Source organism: Elaeis guineensis, chromosome 3 (genome assembly GCF_000442705.2).
Source record: "Elaeis guineensis isolate ETL-2024a chromosome 3, EG11, whole genome shotgun sequence".
In the NCBI taxonomy this organism is placed as follows: Eukaryota; Viridiplantae; Streptophyta; class Magnoliopsida; order Arecales; family Arecaceae; genus Elaeis; species Elaeis guineensis.
Genome location: NC_025995.2, coordinates 122,343,026 through 122,356,997, shown reverse-complemented (window position 1 = coordinate 122,356,997; position 13,972 = coordinate 122,343,026). Strand labels below are relative to the sequence as shown.

Sequence of the window (13,972 nt, the reverse complement as noted above, 5' to 3'; positions counted from 1 at the left end):
ATTTGGTTCAATAAATTTTTGGCATTAAGAATTGAAATTAGAGAGATACTTAAGCTGATGGATCAAAGATTCTTAGTTTCTTCTAATTTCATAAAATTTATCTTCACTTAAGGCTTTGATAAAAATATAGCCAATTATTTTTCAGTACATACATAGTCCAGAATTATTTTATTATTTTGAACATGTTCTCTTATGAAATGATGTCTAATTTCAATATGTTTTGATCTAGCATGCTGAATTGGATTTTTAGTTAGATTGATAGCACTAGTATTATCACATCTTATGGGAGTTATTGAGTTGTTTGATGCCAAGTCCTTAATTATTGCTTGATCCATAAGATTTGAGCACAACAACTTCCGGCTGCAATGTATTCGACCTCGATCGTAGATAGTGCCATCGAATTTTGCTTCTTACTAAATCAAAAGATTAAGTTGACTCCAAAAAATTGACAAATTCTATTAGTAAGTACTTTTCTATCTAATCTACATCCAGTAAAATCGACATCTGAATATCCTATTAAGTCAATTGATGAGTCCTTAGAATACTATAGTCCTAGAGTTTGTGTACCATTTAAATATCTAAGGATTCTTTTAATCGCATTCAAGTATGATTCTTTAGGATTTGATTGATAGCAAGCACAAAGACATACACTAAACATAATATCTGATCTACTAGCAGTTGAATACAATAGAGAACCAATCATGTCTCTATAAAATTTTAAGTCTATATTTTTACCTCCTTCATCCTTGTCAAGCTTACATGATGGGCTCATAAGTGTACCAATTACTTTGGAACCCTCTATTCCAAATCTTTTGAGTAGTTTTTCTTGTATATTTGCTTTGAGTGATGGAGATTCCTTTCTTTGTTTGTTTGATTTAGAGTCCGAGAAGAATGTAAGTTCTTCCATCATACTCATCTCGAACTCCCCCTGCATGAGCTTAGCAAAATATTGACAAAGAGTTTTATTAGTAGATCCCAAATAATGTCATCAACATATATTTGTATAACTAAGATATCATCTTGATTTCTTTTAATGAAAAGGGTTATGTCCTAAGTGCTTGTTTCAAACTATATAATGCTTTGTTTAATTTAAAAATATGATTAAAAAAAGCATGATTTTTAAAATCGAGAGGTTGTTCTACATAAACTTTTTCAGCAATATATCCATTTAGAAAAGCACTTTTGACATCCATTTGGAATAACTTAAAATTTATAAAGCAAGCATATGCAAGTAAAAATTTAATTGCTTCTAATCTAGCAACAGGTGCAAAAATCTCATCAAAATCAATTTTTTCTTTTTGATTATAACTTTTTACAACCAATCTTATTTTATTTCTAATTACATTTTCATGTTCATCCAGTTTATTTTTATATACCAATTTTGTACCAATTACTGGATAATTTTTAGGTCTTGATACTAAAATCCATACATTATTTCTTTTGAATTGATTAAGTTTTTCTTGCATTGCATTTATCTAATTATAATCTTTTTCAGCTTCATCTATGATTTTAGGTTCAAAATGAGAAACAAATATGAAATGATTGTATGCATCTCTAAAAGAAACGAGTTCTTACTCTATCTGTAGGATCACCAATGATCAATTCTTTGGGGTGATTGTGATCATACCTCTATTCTTTAAGTAGATCATTTGAGCCTTGAGGTTATTCTTGTTATTGTTTATCTTTATCCTCTTGTTTGTTTTCATGTTCTTCTTCATTTTGAATTGTCGAGTCTTTTAGGGTGATCTCCTTCATCTCTTCTATAAAAGAATCTGCATCATCAATACCTTCATTCTTCCTTGAAGGAAGATCGTTAGTTTCATAAAAAATAATATGTATTGACTCCTTTACTACTAAAGTTTTTTTGTTGAAAACTCTAAAAGCTTTATTAGAAGAGGAATAACCAAGAAAAATAGCTTAATCGAATTTTGCATTAAATTTTTCTAGTCTTTCTTTATCATTGTTCAAAACAAAATATCAAAAACAAAAAATATGAAAATATGCAATGTTTGATTTTCTTCCTTTCTAAAGCTCATAGGGAGTTTTTTTTTAAAATTGATCTAATTAAAATAAAATTTAATATGTAATATGCCATGTTAATTGCTTTTGTCCAAAAATATCTTGGGAGGTTATTTTCACATAGCATGATATGGGCTATTTTCTTCGAAGATTTTATTTTTTCTTTCTACTACCTCATTTTGTTGGGATGTCCTAGGTGCTGAGAAGTTGTGGTCAATATCTTTTTCATTACAAAATTTTTCAAAATCTTGATTTTCAAATTCAGTTTTATGATCACTTCGAATATTTTGAATTGAAAAATCTTTTTCATTAGTGACTTTTCGATAAAATTTTGAGAACACATGAAAAGTTTCATCCTTATGTGTCAAAAAGAAGACCCATATAAAAAGAGATAAATCATCAATAATCACAAAGTCATATCATTTTTCACCTAGACTAGTAGTTCTAGTGGGTCCAAATAAATTCATGTGCAATAGTTTTAATGGCCTAGAAGTTGAAACAATATTTTTAGATTTGAATGAGACTCTGTTTGTTTATCCAGTTGGCATGCATCACAAATTTTATCTTTTTCAAAATTCAATTTGGATAAGCCGGTAACCAATTTCTTTTTAATAAGTTTTGAAAGTGAATGCATGCTAATATGTGCATGCCTACGATGCCAAAGCTAACTTGTCTTATTAATCTTGGCATTCAAGGCTACTAGGCATTACATGTTTATTTTGGAAAGATCATTCAAATCTACCATATAAATATTACCATGTCTATACCCAACAAATTTAATGCCTTCATCAATAGGACTAGTTACATATAAAATGAAGATTCAAAAATGACTTTGTATCCTTTATCACAAAATTGACTGATGTTTAATAGATTATATTTCAAACTATCTGCTAACAAAATATTTTCAATGTATTTGGAGGGAGTGATACCAATGTTATCTATATCGATGATTTTTTCTTTGTTATTATCTCCAAAGGTAACCATCCCTTCATCTTTTGCATCAAATGTGATGAATTGAAATTCGTCACCGATCATGTGTCTTGAGCACCCACTATCAAGATACTATTTTCGATTTATTCCTTAGAATGCAAGACATACCTGCATGCAAAAATCAAGTTTTCACTTTAGGTACCCAAACTTTCTTGGATCTTTTTGGTTAGTTACAGTGGTTCCTTTTGAAACCCATATTTTTTTATATTAGAATTTTCAGATTTGTTAGAAAAATATGTATAAGATTTGTGTCCTACTTTACCACATTTAAGTAATATTTGAAAACTTGTTGCATGATGAGTTTACAAAAATATTTTTCAGAAGTTTTATTTTTTTAAAGAGTTATATTCAAGACCGGCTTTATCATAAATGACTTTTTGATTGTCAAGTATCATTTGAAGTTTATTTGAACTTAAAGTGAACTTTTCAACCATTAGTTTTAACTTGACAATCTCATTTTTTAAGTTCAGATTTTTTTGAGATAAGATTAATTTTTTATTTGAAATAATCTCATTTTTTTTAGTAAAGATTGATTCTTTGATTTCAATTCTTTGTTTCTTACCCTAGCTTCTTTAGTTCATCAATTAGATCATAAAATGCTTCACGAAGTTCTTCAAAGGTAAAGTCATTGGGAGTTTCAGTATTTACCTCATTTTCATGTGCCATAAGGCACAAGTTGTCTTATTCATTTGAATCTCTTCTTCAGAGCTTGACTCATCACTTCCATTCCATGTAGCCATCGTAACCTTTTTCTTGTACTTTTTAAGATTCTTCTTAAATTATGGACATTCAGACTTAAAGTGTCCCAACTTCTTACATTCATAACAAATAAGAGATTGCTCCTTATCCTTCTCTTTGTTATGTTCTCCTTTTGTAGGTGGCCTCTTCCTCATTCCTTATCTTCTTTTCTTCAAAAATTTTTTAAACTTTCTAGTAATGAAGGCCATTTCTTCATCCTGCTTTTCATTTTTCGTATCATCGAATTTCTTATCAAGTTGAGCAGTAGATTTGAGGGCGATTGTCTTTTTCTTTTTGATATCTTCTTCTTGATATTGTTTCATGCTTAGCTCGTGCATCATTAGCGATCTTAGAAGCTCCTCCAAGGGTAAGATATTCAGATCTTTGACTTCTTGGATTGCGATCACTTTGACCTCCTAAGTCCTTGGTAAAGACCTAAAAATCTTTCTCACGAGATCACTGTTAGAATAAGACTTACCAAGATTTTTTAGACCATTAATAATATCAATGAAACGAGCAAACATTTCAGTTATTGATTCATCATGCTCCATTTTAAAGAGTTCATATTTATGCACAAGCATGTTAATTTTTGATTTCTTCACTTGCTTAGTTCCTTCATCAGTTACTTCTAATTTATCCCATATTTTTTTAGCTGACATGCATGTTGAAATACGATTGAATTCATTAATATCTAGAGCACAATATAAAATATTCATGACTTTTGTATTAAGTTGAGCCATTTTCTTGTCAACCTCATCTCATTTTTTTTGGATTTGGTTGATTCCACACCATCAATTATTTTAGTAGGTGTGTGTGGTCTATTTACTATGATACTCCACATATCATAGTCAAATACTTGAATAAAGATTTTTATTCAAGCTTTTCAATAAATATAATTTGATCCATTGAAAAGTAGAGGTCGGTTTGTGGACTGCCCCTCTTAGTGAAGCACCAACTTGAGTTACCATAGCTCTTTTGCTCTTTGATGGTTAAATCAAAGTAAGGCTAGAGCACCAGACTCTGATACCACTTGTTGTCCAGCTATGCAACCCAAGAGGAGGGGTGAATTAAATTTTTAAAAATTTAAAATTAATCTAGAACCATATATGATTAAGTAATAAAAGACAAGTTAGTTGAAGTGAGCGATTTAAGCAAAGTAAAGATATTAGATGCAAGAGTAAGAAGAAAAAGAAAATAAGATAAAGAAAAGTAAGCACACCACAAACAATCAAGATTTATAGTGGTTCGGTGTCAATCTTGCACCTACATCCACTCTCCAAGCTCCTACTTGAGAATTCAAATTCACTAAACCGTATTCAATTAGAATATAATATCGGTACCTCCGACTCTAGCTATCCCAAGCTAGAATACTTATTTTTTAGGTACAAGCTAATCAAATACAATCCGATTCAAGGTTTGGATCAACCTTTCCACATTTTGGAATCCTTCCAAAACTAAAGATCAACTTAAAAATAGAGTATAACAGTTAATCACATGAAAATATAAATGTAGCTCTTTTAATGAGCAAATAAAACTTTAAATATACTTTACACAATAAGAAAAAAACTTTTCTGATTTTTCTTAAGGTGGTTGAAGACTTGAATGAACTTTTGAGGAGTTGGTGAGCTTGAAATGAAAGTTTTTTTAACTTCAAGAGGGCTCTTTACTTCAGGCTGAAATGAATGCTTGAAAAATCTTTTCAAAACCATCTTTGTTCCCTCTTTTAAGTACCTTTTATAGCTTCAAATGATGGTGAAGAGTGATCTGAATAGTTTTAGAGCCGTTGGAGATCATTAAATGAGCATTAAATATGCCAAAACGAGCTGAAAAACTAACCGTTACGGAGTTTTTCTGTCGCAGGGGTCGACTCATACACATGAGTCGACTCATGAGGTCGACTTCTGTGGCACAGAACAAAAAATGATTGTTCTGTAATTTTGACGTGCACAGCAACAGAGGTCGACTCATTGGGTCGACTCATGCACAGAGGTCGACTCATGGGGTCGATTCAATTGGGTGTGCCAGCCAAAAAATAACGTGTCGTTCAGCCCCATTTGATATGAATCGACTCATGGGGTCGACTCAATTTTATAAATATTATTTTTTTTTAAAATAACATCCAAAAAGTATAAAATTTTCTCTAATAAATCACCAATCTTCTGTTCTTGCTCTTAAGGCTTTCGAGTTAGAACTTGGTGAAATTACGATTTTGCTCCTGAAAAATAATAGATTTTTCAAGTCAAATCATTAGTAACCCTCTCAAATGCTTTGTAATCATCAAAATCAATTCAAGGAGCAACAATAGGATTCTTACGATAATAGTTGGATTTAGCGACATCTTGCCCATCTGGTACACCACCAGCGGAGGATTACTTTCGACCACGATCTGATTTTGTTTCTTTAATGCATTTCTCTTATATTAGAGAATATTCTGGTTTGATCGTTTTGACTCTGCTATCTCTGATCTTAAGACATTATGAGGGAGGTTTAGAGATTGCTGGTTCGAGATGATGCCAGGTATCGAATAATCCGAAGGTTTGAGCTAACATAGAGGTAATTGCTTAGATGGAATAGGATCTAGATGGGCGACATCTTTAGGAGGATTGAGACTACTGAGACATCTATCTCTAAGGTCCAGAAGGGCGAGGACTAGGGTGGGCTCATGGAAGAGGATTTGACGGACCTTCGAGGCTTCCTCTTCGTGCATGACTCTCTCTTGAGGCAATAAGAGATCTTGTGGAGATAAAAGCCTAGAGTGTAGTAGAGCAGGGAGGGAGACTAGAATACGAGATTCTTTCATTATGCCACCATCATCTGAAGGTATAGGAACTAGATCCGGACGATTAGGGACATTGGAGGATTGTGACTAATAGGTGATAAGGAGATCAGGCAAGAAATTGTATGCTCCTTCAAATTTTGGTGGACTATGCCGTTGGGGGGCATTAGACTGTTCATTTTCCCCCTCTGTGTGGTGTGGTTATGGAGCAGAAGAGCAGAGACCTTCTTGGAGTTGTGATGGAGAGGCGGTGCGGAGAGCGATCTGGTCTATGGCAAAGGATAAAGTCTTGGGATCCAATGACTTTCCTTCTCTTTTCTGCAAGAGATGTTGGTTTATCATCCGACCTGAGGTAATGGCTATTGTATAAGAGTTCTTTGCTACTAACCAGATACCTAGGGCTTGGAAGTAGATTTTTTTTATTGTCGTGGTACCAAAGAGGCCAGATGCTTCGAAGCTGAGGCATTTTAGATTGATCAACTTGTGCATAATATTGTATAAGGTATGTGCCGAGCTGACGATGAGTAGGATGAAGCCCATTCTCTTTCGATTGATTTGTCTGAAACAAAAGGCATTTGTCGATGGTCCAGTATTTTTGACAATGTCCTCATCCCTCAAAAGTTTATGTGTGATTTTCACGTGCTTCTATCCATTACAGCCTCATGACAATCAAGCTCAACATGAAGTAGGCTTATGATTGCATGAGTCAGCGGTTCCTTAAGGGAGCCCTATCAAACTTCGGCTTTCATGTTCGCGGAATTGGATGGGTTATGGCATGCATTCATAGTCCTTTTGCCATTCTGGTCAACAAGACACCATCAGATTTCTTCAGCTCCACGATTGGGCTGTGGTAAGGTTGTCTTTTGTCATCCTATCTCTCCATTATCTGTGCTAAAGTCTTCTTGCGATCCTTGCACACTGCGACTTAGGGATTGGTATTAAATCTCTATGTGCCAGTCCTAGGGGTCCAGCCAATCTTATACTTACTTTTTGTAGTTAACTGCATGCTAGGGGGCTGGGCTTCAGTCTGGAATGCGATTGAATTTAGGAGGATCTTGGAGGAGTATTGTGTCATATTAGGATAGAAGGTGAATCTCCTCAAGTATGCTATATATTTTGACTCGAGGACGCAGGCTGAGGAGAGCCGTGTGTGGGTGTGGAACGGGCAATTTGGGAGCAGTCAGAGGATTGGCAAGCCCATGTGCTTTCTATGACGGGTAGGGTCATTCTGATGAGGTCTATTCTCAACTCCATATCATCTATCTTCTTTCAAACTTGATTTTGTCCAAGACATTGGTGGTAAAGTTTAAGTAGCAGTTTTGAAGATTCTTATGGGGGTCGCACCCTGAAGGTGGTGGTGTCATGCAGCTTTTGGCATGGGATATTGTGTGCTAGCTGTTGAGGGATGGTATGAGGCTTTGATTACTTAGCATGCGGCTGGATTTTTGTTTGGCCCTGAGATCTTACGGAGCATGATGATGAGGGCTAGATATGGGTCGTGGCCTGTGGGCAATAGGATTCAGGTTAGCCAGAGCACCTCATTCTTGTGGCGAGAATTTGTACGTGAGCTCTTGACGTGATTCCCCAGATGAGATGGCTTGTGGGGGATAATCAATCTGTGAGCCTCCTACTAGACCATGGGTTGATGGCCTGCCATTGAGTCAGGTTGACTTTCATCAAGCTCTGAGGTGACAAATTCCATGAGGATTTATGATCTCCTCCATGCAAATGGCAGAGGCTGGGATCCATGACAGTGGCACATTTTTTTAGGGATTAGATGGGAGAGAGAGTGCTGTCCCTAGTGATTTCCTCTCTATGATCGTCGGGATGTCAGGATCTAGAGATATTCTTGCACTCTAGGATAGTGATGGCTAATCTATACCCACTATACCAGAGGGAGCCCACCAAACGACTAGATGTCGGGTGGATATGGAGGATGGAGCCATCAATGTGCACCTGAGGATGAGCTTTTTCTATGGAAGATGGTCTGAGACTGGCTCCCAACCATATTTATTTTAAGGGATAGAGGCATAGATTCAATTAGCTTGCGCATGTTGTGGCTTGGAGGATGAGATAGTGGAGTATACTCTATTCTTGTGCTCGAGGGCCAAACAAGTCTGGTGCCTAGTGGGGTTGCACTAGTTTAGGCCAAGGATCTAACTTAAGCATTTTTGGAGTTTTGAGGTGGAGTATTGGGGACGATGCACTTAGGGCAGCAAGTATCTTAGTGGCCTATACTGGCCATTATATCTGGCTGACAAGGAATAGCCAGATGTTGAGTCTAGGAGCTGGTCGGTGAGACCCATTTAGGAGAGACCCTTGATTTTGACTATAAAGTTGACCAATGTTTCAAGTCTTTGAGATTTGAGACTTCTATTTTGCTCCTGTAGTAATCCAGTGATTATATTGTTTGGGAGCTCTCTACTTCGGTGTATCTGAAAGTCAACTTCGATGATAATATTAAAGATAGGTATAGTAGCACTGGCTTTATGACCTATAGGTCTGACTTTAGATTGATGACGATCGAAAGAGAGCCATTTGTTCGAGCCATCTCGAGTGAAGCTTCGCGTTGCTTGGATAAAGATCGTGCATTGCTATGCAGATTTAAAAACCGTCTACCTAATCATCAAGGATGACTCCACCATAGTGGTGCCACTTATCTTCTATTGTAAGATGTGTCAATTTTATTGCCTTGATGGCGGATTGCAGAGCACATTGAGAATTTCCTATGGTTGTGGGTGGGTGGGTCTCAAAGCTATTTAGAATTTTTTTTTTTTTTTTTGACTTCCTTGTATTACACGATAATTATAAAATTTTTTTTTAAAAAAACTCTCGATTAATCTGTAGCCTAGTGACGTCACCCATCTCAAGAGTGAGATGATTCTCGAATTCGGAAGACGGAAAAATCAACAGGAAATAGGCTCGCCACGGCTGTAGCGTGTCCGTAAAACTTCCAATGAAAAAATAACTTTTCTGGTGTGACGTAATCAGAAGGCTTGGTTTCGAGAAATTATTGCATGACGATGTCCAGGTGGACCACAGCAAATCCCGGAGCATACGCACGGTGGATAGCGCCAATTGGGAAATGGTGAAATACAACGGGTAGCGGGGCGTGTATCCACCGTGGGACTTGACGCGATTGCACCTGGTGGATGCAATACGGAAGAACCGAAACACAAGTTGACATGGCGTTTAATCTACCGTGGGATTTTGCGTGGTCCATCGGACCTCGTCCCAGGCCCTGGTTTGGCCAGCAAAGATGAGACGGCTCTTACCACACCGACAGAGCATCGAGGGCCAGCTCGGGTGATCCAGCAGGCGGCGATGAGCACCAGGATCTGGAAGTACCACGTCTCCAGCAGAGCATCACCGCCGACGGCGATGACAGCTTCAGGAACCCCGGCAGGCCGAGAAGGCCTGCCAACTGAACCCGGTCCAAGTGAGCCGGCACTTCTGGCTCGTGACTATGTACACGAACTGAGCGATCACCAAGATCCACCAGCTCAAGCTGAGCACCAAGGATGCCCCCAGGAGGCCCAACCCCAGCTTGTAGACCGCCAACCAGCTCAGCAGCAGGTGCACCGCCACCGTCGCCGTCGATATGTAGGCGCTCGGCGCCACGATGCTCTGCGCCTGCAGGAACTTCTGGATCGGAAAGTTCGCAGCATATGCAAATATCTGCGAATTAGCCCATAGACGAAGATCGATGCGGCTTTGGCGATCTCTGGCGACTCTCCCAAGAGCACCAATATCGGGCGGGAGAAGGCGTAGATCACCGCCAGCGGCACGCCGGTGGTCGTTAAGAGTATCGTCGACCGTTGAAGTATATTCCGAGCATCTCGTACTTGTGGGCGCCGTACGCCTGCCCGCACAGCGTCTCCACGGCGCTCCCCATGCCCAGCTGCCATGGCATATATATACGGATATTTTGTCAGCAGTGCGGTTACGAGATGGGATTGGCTACGGATCACGGTCACGAGCAGCCTTTTTTGTAAGTTGGCCACATGAGGGTTTCGTTTTGAATGACTCTGAGTAAAGCGGCGGGGAAAATAAGTTAGATCAATTTGATGGTCATACAAATTATATACCATGAGTCCGTAGGCGAAGACTTGGATGCCGGTGTTGCCGGGAGGCGGCGGCGAGCTCGAGGTTGCCGAGATGGCCGGAGAAGATCTGGGTGGACATGGACATGAGGAAGTTGACCATGTAGACCATCACGGCCGGGGCGGCGATTCGGATCAGCAGCTTCATCTCGACGATGGTGGCGAGCTGGAGGCGGCGGACCCATGGACCGACGGGTTGGTGAGGATGCTCTCGAGGCGGCCTCTCGATCCGTGGGGATCATCGATGTCCGCCATTGGTAGCGATGACGGCGGCAAGGGGTGGTAATTCTCCGGCCAAGAAGCGGGTTGGGGATGGCCTTTGAGATGGCGGCTAAAAGAGAGACGCGGAATGAAATGGCCGGGTAAGCAATATATATATATATATATATATATATATATATATATATATATATATATATATAATATATGTGCGTGTGTGTGCGTGTGCGTGCGTGTGCGCGCGCGTGTGTGTGTGTGATGTAACTAAGACAAATATAATCAATCAAACAAAAAAAATATTTGTCAAGGCAATAAGGAAACTTAAACGGAGTTTACCTGGACCAAAGGATGCTCGGTGAGTGGAGTGTTTTGGTGAGGTAACTCAGAGTGACAGGATCTCAGCTCGGACACAAGGCTGTATTGGAAAAATTATTAAGTAGAATGAGTCTAACTAATAATGTCTCTTGCATTGATCGTTCTGAACGAATTAATAAGAAAATTTGCATGAATTACATGAATCAAAATGATACTACGAAGACTGTAATTAGCATGGCTGTCGTTTATACCTTCCATGACTAGCCATTAAAATCCTCCACTCAGATTTGATCCAAATGGCATCTCAATTGGTGAGCATGGATGCCGCTATAAGCATATATTGATTTGCAATAAGATACTTTTAGCAATTTCTCTTTCATCATATAAAATTATTGATACTCAACTATAGATCGTAAACCATAGAAATGGGATGGTTGCGCTTTGTGATGGTGTGCATATTCTACTTCCATTGAATATATTAATTTAATAAAATAGCCTTTTAATATATTTCTGATACAATTATCTGCAATAACACTATATTTTTCAACAATCATAAGATTTTGGACTAAAATCAATGTTAGTTTGGTTAATTAGTATTTATAGAAAAATTGATATGAATGCTGATAATATCAATTATATTTAATCCACGCTCAACAAGTTTTCAACCATAAGGTTTAAAAGCAGAGATCAAACAATAAATCATGATTTCGAATACCCATAATGGGCCAAAATCACATCACATCATGTTACAGAGCATTTCTAAATTTGGAATACCCTATGATCGGATTAACAAAGTATTCCCTTGTCCCCAACCAAAGTAGACCTAATCTCTACCATCGGATGCAAATTTCGGAGCATGTGCGAGCGCTAGATTGCACATCTTCGCATTATTTTGTTCCTAAATATCATTCTATTCTCTCCATGACTCCATTCTTTTATTAGTTGCAACGGTGACATCATTCATAGCAGGCGTTGGCGCATACTCACACCGTTCATCAAGATTTGACGCTCTTGAATATTTGATGGTACGAAAATTCAACGCGTTCTTTACCCAAATAATATTAAAAAAATATTAAAATTAATATATTTAATTTATTTATAAAAATAATGTAAAAGTATAAAATGTCATTGTAAATGATGTTTTAATAAAAAATATCATTTGAAATTGTACTTTTTCACTTCACATCATCTCCTCCCTCGTCCTCTATGGAATCCTCTGTAGAATTAAAGGACCCAAAAAAAAATCGTTCATGAAATTAAAGGATTCAGAAAAAAAAATCACCATTTGTAATGCACTGTTTAGAAAGCGCCATTTGAAATGGCATTTTCAAAGATGCCAAATGGTATTTTTTCTATCCTCTCTAAAAATCCATCCAATGGCAAAAAAAAAAGAACAGTTGGTGACTACACCATACCGTATGGTCTAATTCATATCGTTTATCAAAATTCGGTCTGAATTGTGTCGGTTCCCCACCGGCACTTAACCTCCCTACTAGGATCCTGTATTTTAATAAAGTAAAGATGCACGTCCCAAGCAACTCCTGCTTTCTCCATGCCTAAACGTACCATCTCTAAAATTCGCACCAGGATCCAATCGATGAATCATACCACTTGATAGTATCAGGATAGAATCCATCCACCAAGGTTTCAGGATTTTTTTAGTGATTTATTATTAATTTTAAAATAATTTATAAAAATAATCGGAAGAAAGTCACTCTATTATAGGGCGACTTTAGACACCACTTAACCCACCCCTCACGCCATGTGGGAGTGCTCAATCAGCCAGGAAAAGTGCTGAATCATCAAAAAAATCATGGTCGTCATGGATGTGCATTGATGTTCTGATGTGCACTAATGTTCTATATGCACTGATCTTCTTATTTTTATTCTTATTATTCTTTGCAGTATTTTGATGTGCAAGAAGCTGTGGGTAGAGCACATCTCTACCTTATGCTTATGCTTATGCTACTATGATGTTAGCTCATATCTTTAAATATTATGGAGTAAGGATTCTTAAGGATTCTAAGCGAACAATCAACAAATTAGATAGAGATAGCAATTTGTTGAAGCTAGTTGGACACAATTTGTGACTATTTACCGTTATGGATCTTGAAAAATTTTTAAGTCACTAAGCTAGGGCCTATATAGAGGGCTATATAAAATATGTATTTTCTTGAAACCAAAATTGATGGCAATTGATCTTTGGATGTTAGTGAGTTATAAAATAATTTTTAATAAATTTTGAGATCCTTTAATCTATTCGTTGAAGAAAAGTTTTAAAATTTAGGTTTGAAATTTTTTTTAACTAAAATCTAAGTTTTGACTTCTTATTCTTAACGATTTAATTTTTTTAATATTTTTTTGATTTCAAATAGGAGGTATTTGCTTATTTATATTTATATTTTAAAGTTAAAAAATAAAATAATGAGGATATTAACTTAAAATAAAGGAATGTAAATAAGACAGAGACATCAGTAGACATCCACACAAGAAATATAAATAAGACAGAGATAGAGATTAATTTATATTAAATTTAAAAAAATAAGATTAATTTATATTAAATTAAAAAAATTAAAAAAAAAGGTGCCTGGATTGTAGGCGCCTATAATCTAGAGATTTTTTTTTGAATTATATTTTTATTTAAAAAAATAAAAAAATTACGTATGGATTGTAGACGCATACATAAAAAGTGCCTAGATTGTAGGCACCTATAATCCAATGTAGGCGCCTACAATCTAGATTGTAGGCACCTACAATTCAATGTGGGTGCCTATCATTGAATTGTAGGCGCTTACAATCCAGAAGTTTTTTT

General features: G+C 36.8%; 1 pseudogene; it reads right to left on the bottom strand.

Moving 5' to 3' along the window:
* Positions 1 to 9,389: 9,389 nt before the first annotated feature.
* On the bottom strand, positions 9,390 to 10,911 carry LOC105051378 (protein DETOXIFICATION 40-like; annotated as a pseudogene).
* Between the last annotated feature and the right edge of the window lie 3,061 nt (positions 10,912 to 13,972).